The following is a 12,136-nucleotide window of genomic DNA, read 5'->3' on the forward strand; positions in this document are numbered from 1 at the left end:
CCATTCGGCCACTTACTATCAAGCTCTAAAATCATTTTTTTTCCCACCAATTGTCGTAGTAAGCGCATACGGTTGCCTCCTCTTTTGAGTATATGGATGGCTCCCACCACATAGTATCTAAGACAGTTTAGGTCTTTGTTATGAACGTCTTTAAAGTGGCGGGCCACCGGGTAGGCTGGGTCACTATGAAGTATGGCCCTTAGATGTTGCAGAATTCTCACGTGCACCTGTAGTTTTGTGCTTCCCACATAATTTAAACCACAGGTGCACGTGAGAACATAGACTGCAAAATCTGTTTTGCAGTTAAAATTACCTCTAATGGGTACTTCATTTGTGCCAAAGGGAGTGGAATAGCTAGCTTTGTTTATACCAAATTTACATGCACGACAACTGGTGCATTTCTTGAAACCTTTATTGGAATGTAGCCAGGACTGTTTCTGTTTTGTTTCTGTTGCTGCCTTATCCAAGGCAGACCTCATATTACTGGCCCGTCTAAAGGTAATGTTTGGAGTATCTGGAAGTTGGTCAGAAAGAACTGGGTCAGTTAATACAATCGGCCAGTTCTTATTAATAATGGTTCTCAGTTTTCTGTCATCGCTGCTAAAGGTCGTAATTAACCGCGGACACACATTTACATTTTCTGACTTTTCTCTTACTCCCTGTATTGTGGTAACTGGTTCTATTTCATCTTCTCCCATGTCAGTTCCTTTAAATAAACTATCTCTAGGTCTTGTTTTAGCTTTCTGAAGAGCCTTTTGCAGAATATCTTCCGTGTAACCCTGCGCTCTGAAACGCTTGACCATGTCAGCCAGGCATTTCTCAAAGTCATGGGATGTACTACAGATTCTTTTCAAGCGTAGTATCTCGCCGTAGGGAATGCTAGATATAAGATGTCTAGGATGCATACTAGATGCATGCAAAATAGCATTCCCTGCGGTGGATTTACGGTGTCAGGTAGATTTGATTATCACATTTTCTACATATATTTCAACATCCAGAAATTCAATTTTGCTCTTATTGATATGGGATGTGAAATGAAGGTTTAGGGAATTCTGGTTGATGTCCTCCACAAATTTAAGGGCTTGCTGTTCATCCCCCCTCCACAAGACAAAAATATCGTCTATGTAGAGGAGGTAACAGCAGATGAGGTTGTCTACCCAATGACTATGCTGCCTCTCTAGGGCCTGTTTCTCCCACCAGCCAACGTGTAAACATGCATAGCTGGGGGAGAAACAGGACCCCATAGCCACTCCTCTAACTTGTCTGAATATATCTGACCCAAAGGCAAAGAAATTATTATTCAGGCACCAGTCAATAAGCTGAATGATCATTTTGTTATGTTCGTAAAATTCTATATTTCTGCTGGATAAATAATGTTTAATGGCTTCTAACCCCTGACAGTGACTGATACTTGTGTAGAGCGATTCCACGTCTAATGTTAATAGTAACATGTCATCACTCCATGTAAGATTCCGAATTTTACATACGAAATCGCTCGTGTCACGTATATAACTGGGTAACTTTTTAACAAAATCTCGTAAGAAAAAGTCAGTATACTCCCCCACATGCTCTCCCATGCTGTTAATAGAGGAGATAATTGGTCTCCCTGGGACAGGATTGATAAGTTTATGTACCTTTGGGATCAGGTATAGAGAGGGTAACACTGGAAATTCAATATTCAAAAATGTATACTCTTCCAGCGAAATCAAACCTTCCATACGCCATTGTCCAACTATTTTTTGCAAATTTTCTTTAGCTTTGGTGTATTCCTTTAAGTTAGTCTTGACATAACAGTTTTTATCATTTAGTTGTCTGGTTCATTTAGTTGTCTGGTGGCTTCCAAAATGTAGTCGTTTTTGGGCCAGATTACCAGGTTTTCACCTTTGTCTGAGTTCTTTACTACTATTTCATTGTTTTCTGCAAGTTTCTTCATTAGTTTGTCATACTCTCTCATCTTGTATGAATATCTCTTCTTCTTTCTGTTGTTAGTTGTACGATACAATTTTTTAAGGTAATTAGTAACGCACTCATGAAAAACGTCTATGCAATCTTTAGGCATCATTGGAGTGAAGTTGCTTTTTGTTTTAAAGGGACTTAGACCTGCTCCTTTCTGGAAGATATCAATCTTATTTAGTCTGATTTGTGTCACTTGGTCAATATCAGAATCTGACTCTGGTGTTTCTGTGCTGTCATTCAAGTCATGTATTGTCAGAACAATTTCCGCGTCCGATGATAGGAAGGGTGCTTGAGCTGCAGCATCACCATCATCTTTTTCAGTTGTGACTTTGGCATTTTTTGAGGCAAAATATTTCTTTAGTTTAAGTTTACGTATGAAGCAAAACACATCCACTCTTGTCATACTGTAGTTAAAATTTTGGATAGGACAGTAGTTAAGCCCAAGCGCAGATAACTGTTCTTCTACTTTGCTTAGGGTGACAGTGGATAAATTAATTATTGTATTATCCTTTACCATCTGTTGCTCCAATTGCTTTTTTTCTTCTTTTTTTGCTGATTTTTGTTTACATCTCTGTCTCCTTTCTTTTCCCCTTTTGTTTCTTCTTTTTTTGTTTGCTGCCTTGTCAACATAGGACGTGTCATTTGAAGTCTCTCTTCCACTAAAATATCAAGTTCCTCTGCTAGGTCTAGTCGGGTTGTTGGAAACTGATTAGAAAGAGCTGAATTACAGCTTGAATCACTTGTTATGGAGACTGTTTCAATGCTTGTAGTATCCTCATTGCTTTCAATTGCGACATTCGTTACATTCGGCATAGGGGATATTCCACTAGTAGAGGCCTCCCCTGGTGGCACCATAGCTTTGCTTTTTTTGTTACTGTACTCTTGTCTCTTTTTTGCATTATATTTCCATGCAAACGTGAATATTTGGCCGTTGTTGTAATCATCTTCATCACGGGCGAACTTGTGTGCCTTTCTCAGTTTTATTCTTTCTTCGTGCTTGTGTAATCTTTCATTCATCATGTCACACATCTTTTTGATTTCTTCGCTTGCTCCTCTTTTGTTAATTTCATCAGTTCGTTTTTCAATTTCCTCCAATATCTTCTCACGATCAATGGCCGCATATTTTATTAAGATGTGAACTAAGTTCATAGAGGCTGACAAATTGCTCTTTCCCCTCATTCTTTCAACATGGCCGGGTTTGGTTTGTAAAAGCTGGGGGCCAGGAGGATTTGCAAGCCACGAGGAATTCTACCAACTTCGGCGAACTTGCTTAGCGATCTATGCTCCCACCATTTTGTTTTCTCGCTCTTTTTGTTCCTTTCCAGATCCTTTTTTTTTTTTGAAAAACTTTATTGTGCATTGCAACATAAGTATGGGCCTACAACCACAGGGGCCGGCCGCTAAAGCATAAAAAACAGTCGTTGAACATCACAAAGCAGCGACCGATCTCCTAGAGGTCCGGCGAAATACAGGATACAATACTCAGCAACACAGGATGGAATCAGGATATAGTTGTTTCTGTTTTTTTAGAAAAGAACAAAAAGAAAAACAGACAAACAAAACTCAAGGCGGAGAGCATTATGGATCAAGTCGTGCTCCAACGGGGGGGGGGCCCTCAATACAGGATAGATAAACAGGTAAGGAATGGAAATGGCCAGGGGGGGGGAGTCAGTGGGGAGGTCAGAAAATGAGGAAAAAGAGTAGATTCTACCAGGAATGTCAGGATCAGGGGGATAGAGGAATGTCCGGATTGTCCTCAAACGGGGGTGTACAGATGTTCCCTCGGTAGGCGTTCCATTGACCCCAGATTTTATTCCACGCCCTAGGCTTGCCCCTAGCCAAATACACAGTCTTCTCTCTAAACATACACCAGTCCATATTCTCCTTCCATACTGACACGGTGGGGGGCCGTTGGGAACCCCACAGCTGCACGATATCCCTCTTTGCTATCATGTTCCCAAGGGCCGCCCACCGGGCCTGAGCGACATTGTAATCATTCGGCTCCCACACATTCAACAAGCATCTCCGAGCCTCAGGCAGCAGAGCGACCCCGGTGACACACTCCATTACCGCATGCACACAACTCCAATACGCAGCCACCTCCCGGCATTCCCAAATAATATGGAGAAAAGTAGCACTCATATCACACCCGCGCTTGCACAACCCATCCGAGGAGAAGCCCATGGCAACCAAACGAGGACCAGTAACATATACCCGATGAAGAATTTTGAGTTGGACGAGACAGAGACGGGCGGGAATGGCGACCTCCTTCGGGGAAGACAGTGCTGACTGCCAGTCTTCGTCATCCAACTCCAACCCGTCTCCAGTCCAGGCCTCCCTGAGATGCACAAGGAGATCTGCCCGATTGTTGATCAACTTCTTATAAATCAATGAAATCGTACTATCGGGCAGGTGACCATCGAGTATACGGTCCTCGAGTGGGGAGGACTCTGGAACATTAGTATCGGCAGCGAAGACCGAATTCAAGGCATGGGCATACCTGAAAAACTCTCTATCACTCAACTCATACTCGTTCTGAAGTACCTCGATGGTCTTAACTGCGCCTTTCACCCAAAGGTCACCCACTCTGCTTATACCGATCATATCCCATTTCTCAAAACCTTTCGTTGTCCAGAGGCATCCCAGTCTGTCAAATGCATACAGAGGGGTCGCTCGTGTTAATCGATCGTTCCATCCCATGGCCGTATTTGCATCCTTCCACACACGCACAGCAATCTTGGTGGGTCCCGCTAGATTCCTCCCCGCTGTCCGAGAATAGAGCGCCCTGTTGTAGTTACCACCAGGCAACTGATGCCTGTCCATCTCGAAGGCGGGGTTTGGGCTGGGTGCATACATTGCGTGGTTGACTGCGGACAACTGGGAGGCCCAATAGTACCTCCTAATATCCGGGAGCGCCATGCCCCCGTCATACCAGGGGAGAGTTAGTTTTGCCAGAGCAATACATGGGCGGCCGTCCCAAATGAGCCGCCTCTGTAAGGTTTCCACCTCCCGAAAATAGCCTGCAGGAATGACGTCGAACGAATTCTGGAGTGCGTATAAAAACCGGGGCAGCGACATCATTTTAAAGAGTGCGGCACGGCTGAGGGGCGACAACGGCAGTCTACGCCACCGAGCCACGTCTAGTTTCAACCTCCGGAGAGGAGGAAGGAGGTTGTGTTCATAGCGGGCAGCTGGATCTAACGATATAAAAATCCCCAGATATTTGAAGCCGGATTGAGAGATCTGAATGGGAAATCTACTAGGTAATGGAGGAAGGCCGCCCGCGATAACGTATACACAAGATTTAGACCAATTTATGATCAAGACAGAATTATTGCCGAAAAAGGTGAGAACGTCAAACAGGACGTTAAGGGATTTACGAGGGGAGGTAAGGTACAAAAGAATATCGTCCGCGTACAACGAGACTCGGTCCTCAAAATCGGGGGCCCACTGAATGCCCTTTATTGACGGCTCCCATCGGAGCCAGGCTGCAAGAGGCTCTAAAGCAAGAGCAAAGAGCAGGGGGGACAGCGGGCACCCCTGTCTAGTACCCCTCCCGAGAGTAAACGACTTGGACACTCGACCGTTGACCACCCCTTTCCAGATCCTTAAGCAACTTTTTAATATCCATTGAGCTAGCATCATTAGTATTTTCATTGCGAGCTATATTTTTTCTTACAGTGCCAGACGCACTGCTAAACATTTCTTCAGCCGCTTCTTCGCGTTTTTTCATTGCCTCTGTTTCTGCTGACATTTTTACTGTGCAATTGTGATGGACGACCCGGCGTTGATCGTGCCGGATCTTCTATGCTTCCTGTTCAATTACATCTCCCACCTGACCACGTATCATCTAATCATTCACCGAATTACAGGAACAATCCAACCGCAGGTCCTCCGACCCGCCCAGTCTAACGATTCCTTCATAGGTCTTAGCGCTATGGCGATAGGTCAGGGGGCAGCCGCTAAGTAGTCCACCACGGAGCACACAGAAAAGGTTTGTAGACGGCTGCCGCTTTACCAGGGAGGGGGTCCGTATGGCGAAAACAAACCGGATTCCGCTTCAATATTCGGAGAACTCCACACCACTTCCAGCAAGCAATCCTGCAACGCCAGCGAGAGAAGAAGACAGACCACAGAATCAGGTGCAGTAATTTTATTTGCACAGAACAGCTACGCGTTTCAGGCTTTCACGAGCCCTTGTTCACGCTGCAAGTCGATAAAGTTTTTTGTTGCTTTTATGTTAGTGCAAAAAGAATGTGCTCGCCCCTAACAGTGACATCATACATCACATGGTTATATATATATCAAACACTCCACTCACGCTGGCTCTTCAGTTTGGAAGAATGGAGCAAGGACCTCAACTATGGTGCATAAAATCTGATTTATTCACCCCAAGGTAAAACAGCCATTACGCGTTTCGGCTCCGAAGAGCCTTGATTACATGACTCATGTATATATATACATCCAACAAACCAGGTAGCACCAAAAGAGGGAAGCCACAGAAAGCTCTTGTAGTTCAATTTCTCTATTGGTCGGCACCGTTCTGGCTCCAGTCGGGAGCTGGAAGAATCGTTAGGAGGGAATGTTTGGCGGCAGTTCAGGGCTGCTGCTTGCATGAAGTTCAAGTTGACATCTGTAAAGCAGGGCAGGCACCGCGCTAGAACTGTGCACCAACCCACATGGGTTTTCATTGCTGCGAAGATTAATGAATGAAAGTGCATCCACTTGGCCATTATTTTTGAAAGCGGACTACAACAACCATGAGGCTGTGTTGACAGCCATGCCCACTGGGGCAAATAGTTTAAACTTTAATCTGAATGCAAACAACGCAGCATTTCATTCTCATTGCATCGCCACTGATGAAAGTACTTGACTCCTGATACGCATCTGGCGAAGAATTTTGATGCCTGTACTCTGGTGGAGCACCTGCGGCAAGGTGCCGACCAACAAAGAAATTGAACTACAAGAGCTTCCTGTGGCCTCCCTCTTTTGGTGCTACCTGGTTTGTTGGATTTATACGCTATTGCACAGCTGCTGAGTGAGGCCCACTGCTGACTAGCTGGTCCATTCTGGCTCCAGTTAGGAGCTGAAAGAATCGGAAGGAAGGAATGTTTGGTGGCAGTTCAGGGCAGCAGTTTGCATGAAGTTCAAATCGACATCTGTAAAGCAGGGCAGGCACAATGCTAGAACTGTGCACCAACCCACATGGGTTTTCATTTTTGCGAAGATTAATAAAAGAAAGCGCATCCACTTGGACATTATTTTTGAAAGCGGACTACAACAACCATGAGGCTGTGTTGACAGCCACGCCCACTGGGGGCGGTCACTTGGAACTTTAATCTGCATGCGAACAGCTCGGCATTTCATTCTCATTGCATCGCCACTGATGAAAGGACTTGACTCCTAACATGCGTCTGGCGAAGAATTCTGATGCCTGTACTCTGGTGGGGTGCCTGCTAGCAGGGTGTCGACCAATAAAGAAATTGAACTACAAGAGCTTCCGGTGGCCTCCCTCTTTTGGCGCTACCTGGTTTGTTGGATATATATATACATATACACACACACACACACCGGTTTTCTTTAAACATGTGGTTTTGCTGGAGCCTGATGTTGGCCCCCAGGAAAACAACACATATAAACGTGATTTGTGTGTGTATCTATACTACTATTATAAAGGAAGAACTTTGAACCTTTGAGGCGAGTAAACTTGGGAACCACAGCGCCAATCCACACACCCGATACATCGTTGCAATCGTCAGGGTGTCCAGATGGACATAGGCTATATAAACCTAATAAATATACGTTATTTAAAAAATTTACAGAAAAAAAAAGCAGTCCCTTGGAAGAAGCGCCGGCCGCAACGTGCGTGCCCGACGTGAGGAGCGCGGGGAGGAGCGGCGTCCAGGAGCGCGAGGAGGACTGGCGGACATGGCGCGGGGAGGAGCGGTGAGGAGCGGCGGACAGGCGGTGAGGAGTGACGGACAGGCGGTGAGGAGCAGCGGACAGGCCAGGAGGAGCAGTGAGCGGCGGATGAGGTCGGTTATTTATTTAGGAGCGGTGAGCGGCTGAAAAATGAAGCAAAAATGAAAATCGTGAGCAAGAGTAAGCAATGGAGCATTACAAAAGTGAGCCAAACGGTGCATTACAGGAGGAAAAAGTTACGTGTGCAGGTTACAAAAGCGTACATCGTGAGCAAGAGGAAGCAAACAGAGCATCACAAAAGTGAGCCAAACGGTGCATTACAGGAGGAAAAAGTTATGTGTGCAGGTTACAAAAGCCTAGAAAGTAAACATAGAGGTATAGGAGGAAAAAGTGACGTGTGCAGGTAGCAAGAGGAAGCAAACGGAGCATTAAAAAAGTGAGCCAAACGGTGCATTACAGGAGGAAAAAGTTACGTGTGCAGGTTACAAAAGCGTACAAAGTAAACATAGAGGTATAATACTGCAATATATGGAGGAAGGCTCCGGGGGACCCACGGACAACGTCGGGGCGGGCGGGGGCCCTGAAGCCTAATTGCTCCCGGACAACGTCGGGAAGGGCTGCTAGTATATACATAAATGTAGAAGGAAGGAGAGATTTAGAGATATCTCTCTCCCTATTTGTATGTATGTATGTATGTATATATATATATACTAGCAGCCCTTCCCGACGTTGTCCGAGAGCAATTAGGCTTCAGGGCCCCCGCCCGCCCCGACGTTGTCCGTGGGTTCCCCAGAGCCTTCCTCCATATATTGCAGTATTATACCTCTATGTTTACTTTGAACGCTTTTGTAACCTGCACACGTAACTTTTTCCTCCTGTAATGCACCATTTGGCTCACTTTTTTAATGCTCCGTTTGCTTCCTCTTGCTACCTGCACATGTCACTTTTTCCCCCTATACCTCTATGTTTACTTTCTACGCTTTTGTAACCTGCACACGTAACTTTTTCCTCCTGTAATGCACCGTTTGGCTCACTTTTGTAATGCTCCGTTTGCTTCCTCTTGCTCACGATGTACGCTTTTGTAACCTGCACACGTAACTTTTTCCTACTGTAATGCACCGTTTGGCTCACTTTTGTAATGCTTCGTTTGCTTCCTCTTGCTCACGATTTTCATTTTTGCTTCATTTTTCAGTCGCTCACCACTCCTAAAAAAATAACCGACCTCATCCGCCGCTCACTGCTCCTCACCGCCTGTCCGCTGCTCCTCACCGCCTGTCCGCCGCTCCTCACCGCCTGTCCGCCGCTCCTCACCGCTCCTCCCCGCGCCATGTCCGCCGGTCCTCCTTGCGCTCCTGGACGCCACTCCTCCCCGCGCTCCTCACGTCGGGCACGCACGTCGCGGCCGGCGCTTCTTCCAAGGGACTACTTTTTTTTCTGTACATTTTTTCAATAACGTATATTTATTAAGTTTATATAGCCTATGTCCATCTGCACACCCTGACGATTACAACAATGTATCGGGTGTGTAGATTGGCGCTGTGGTTCCCAAGTTTACTCGCCTCAAAGGTTCCAAGTTATTCCTTTATAATAGTAGTATAGATATATATAAATACATACATATATCTATACTACTATTATAAAGGAAGAACTTTGAACCTTTTAGGCGGGTAAACTTGGGAACCACAGCGCCAATCCACACACCCGATACATCGTTGTAATAGTCAGGGTGTGCAGATGGACATAGGCTATATAAACTTAATAAATATACGTTATTTAAAAAATGTACCGAAAAAAAAATAGTCCCTTGGAAGAAGCGCCGGCCGCAACGTGCGTGCCCGACGTGAGGAGCGCGGGGAAGAGTGGCGTCCAGGAGCGCGAGGAGGACCGGCGGACATGGCGCGGGGAGGAGCGGTGGGTTACCTAGTAATGATGAATATCTTTTTTTAAGAAATGACCATCCGATAATTCCATCCCTATACTTCCTGCCAAAGGTCCAAAAAATAATCAGAGGCCACCCGGACGGCCGATCATTTCTGCAATAGGTAGCATTACAGAAAACACATCAAAATATGTGTATTACTTTCTGCAGGAATGGGTTACATCTCTACCGTCCTATTTAAGGGACACCTCAGATTTTTTACGTAAAATTCAGGACATATCGTGGGGGAGTGATTCAATCCTTATCACCATGGATGTTACCTCCCTATATACTTCTATTGGACATCTTCACTGGGTTAAAACAGTTGAACACTATCTAAACCTTTGACCTGCATGTTTTTCATTGCACAATAAGATGCTTATTGACATGGTTAAAATGCGTCTAGAACACAATTATTTTTGCTTCGATAATACTATCTACCAATAGATAAGGGGAGTTGCTATGTGGGCCTGCTTTTCCCCCAGCTATGCTTGTTTGCATATGGAGCTGTGGGAAGAGCAGGTCCTCAAATGGCAACATGAGGACATCATAAATAGGCATGTTCCCCTATGGCTAAGGTACATAGACGACCTCTTCATTATTTGGAGGGGGTCGGAAGAACTAGCCAAACAATTTATCGAGCAGTTGAATGTTAACCATCTGAACCTTGAATTTACTGCTCATATGAGTAGGGAATAAGTTGTTTTTTTAGATACAGAGGTTTTTATATTTAATGGTGCCCTATCTACTAGACTTTATCGCAAGCCCACTGCTGGGAATTCATTGCTGCATGCATTTAGTCACCATCCACAGCACTTGATCCAGAGCATCCCCTATGGGGAGATGCTAAGGGTAAAACGCATTTGCAGCAATGACAATGAATGTAAACTAGCTCAGGAAGCTTGCAAAAAGAGATTCCTTTCAAGAGGATATAAAGCATCAGTTATTGACAAGGATATTAATAAGACTAGATCCCTTACCAGAGAACAGGTGTTAATCCCAAAAGAAGCAAATCCAGACAAAGCAAAATTAGAGTCATCTAAAGTTAGAGTCATCCTGACCTTTAATAAACATCATGGGGCTATCAGGAAGATTTTTAAACGACATTGGAATTTGCTCCTAAGGGATCGGATAATCGGTGAGGACCTAACAAAGCATAATCGGTTGCCCCAATTGACCTTTAGAAAAGCTAGGTCCATGGGAAATTGTCTTGTGAGAAGCAATCCCGAGATCAATTGCCTTCTAATTGGTTATCTAAGCAAAAGGGATTTTTCAAATGCCTTATTTGTAAAGCATGCAAACATGCCAGAAACGTAAAAATGTATTGCACACCATTTTTACCCCGTTTAGTAAAAATGAAAAAAAGAATCACCTGCAAAACGGAATATGTAGTATATGCTTTAGAATGTCCATGTGCACTACGATATGTGGGCAGCACAAAACTGCCTGTGCACAGAAGAGTTCTTCAACATATACGGGCAATTGTCAACAAAGATCAAGCATACCCTGTTGCAAGGCACTTTGAGGCAGTCCATGGCAGTGATCCGACTCATTTAAGTTATTTTGCTATAGACTGTATACCGTTGGCCCGTAGAGGGGGCAATCGGGAGAGTGCACTCCCTATACTTGAGACCAAGTACATATTAGAGTTAAATACTAAATCCCCTTTTGGATTGAATGCAACTGAGGATTTATATACATGTTTCTGAATTGGTTTTTACTCAATGATGATTGGTAATTTTAGCTCTGATGAATTTTGACCGCTTTATAACTGTGATCTCCGCTTATGAAATTTGATAATAACTCTGTACTATGAACTTATAAGATTTTATCTTGATATTTTGTTTTTCCTTTTCACTTGGGAGTCACTTTAATTTAATTTTATTTTATTTACCTTTAGCAAATTCTCCTCTTGCCTTTGGTTAGGGGTTGTATTTGCAAAAAGTTCGGCCAGTGTCTTTTGAAAAGCTAGACTTGGCACGCTGTGCTTGCCCACTTGGGCACTATTGAGAGTTCTTGAAAGGATATGGTTATTTCCAGTCTTTGACAGACTGCAATTGCAAATGAATGCTTGGCAAAATTAAAACGTGGTTTAATGTGAATAATTGGCGTAATGTCGGTTGGTGTCTCTAATTTGAGGCATCTTAGCCTTTGATATTTCTCATGATATTATGCATACATTTTTGAGAATTTTCAAATTGAACATCGCCTAGTTTTACCGCTTATATATTTTAATAGTGGAAAAATGTGTTTATTTAACTAATAATTTTATAAATATTCTTATTAATATTTATAATTTTAAACGCACACATATATTCCTGTTTTATATTTATCTACCAT

The sequence above is a fragment of the Lissotriton vulgaris genome, chromosome 6 (assembly GCF_964263255.1).
Source record: "Lissotriton vulgaris chromosome 6, aLisVul1.2, whole genome shotgun sequence".
Lineage (NCBI taxonomy): Eukaryota > Metazoa > Chordata > Amphibia > Caudata > Salamandridae > Lissotriton > Lissotriton vulgaris.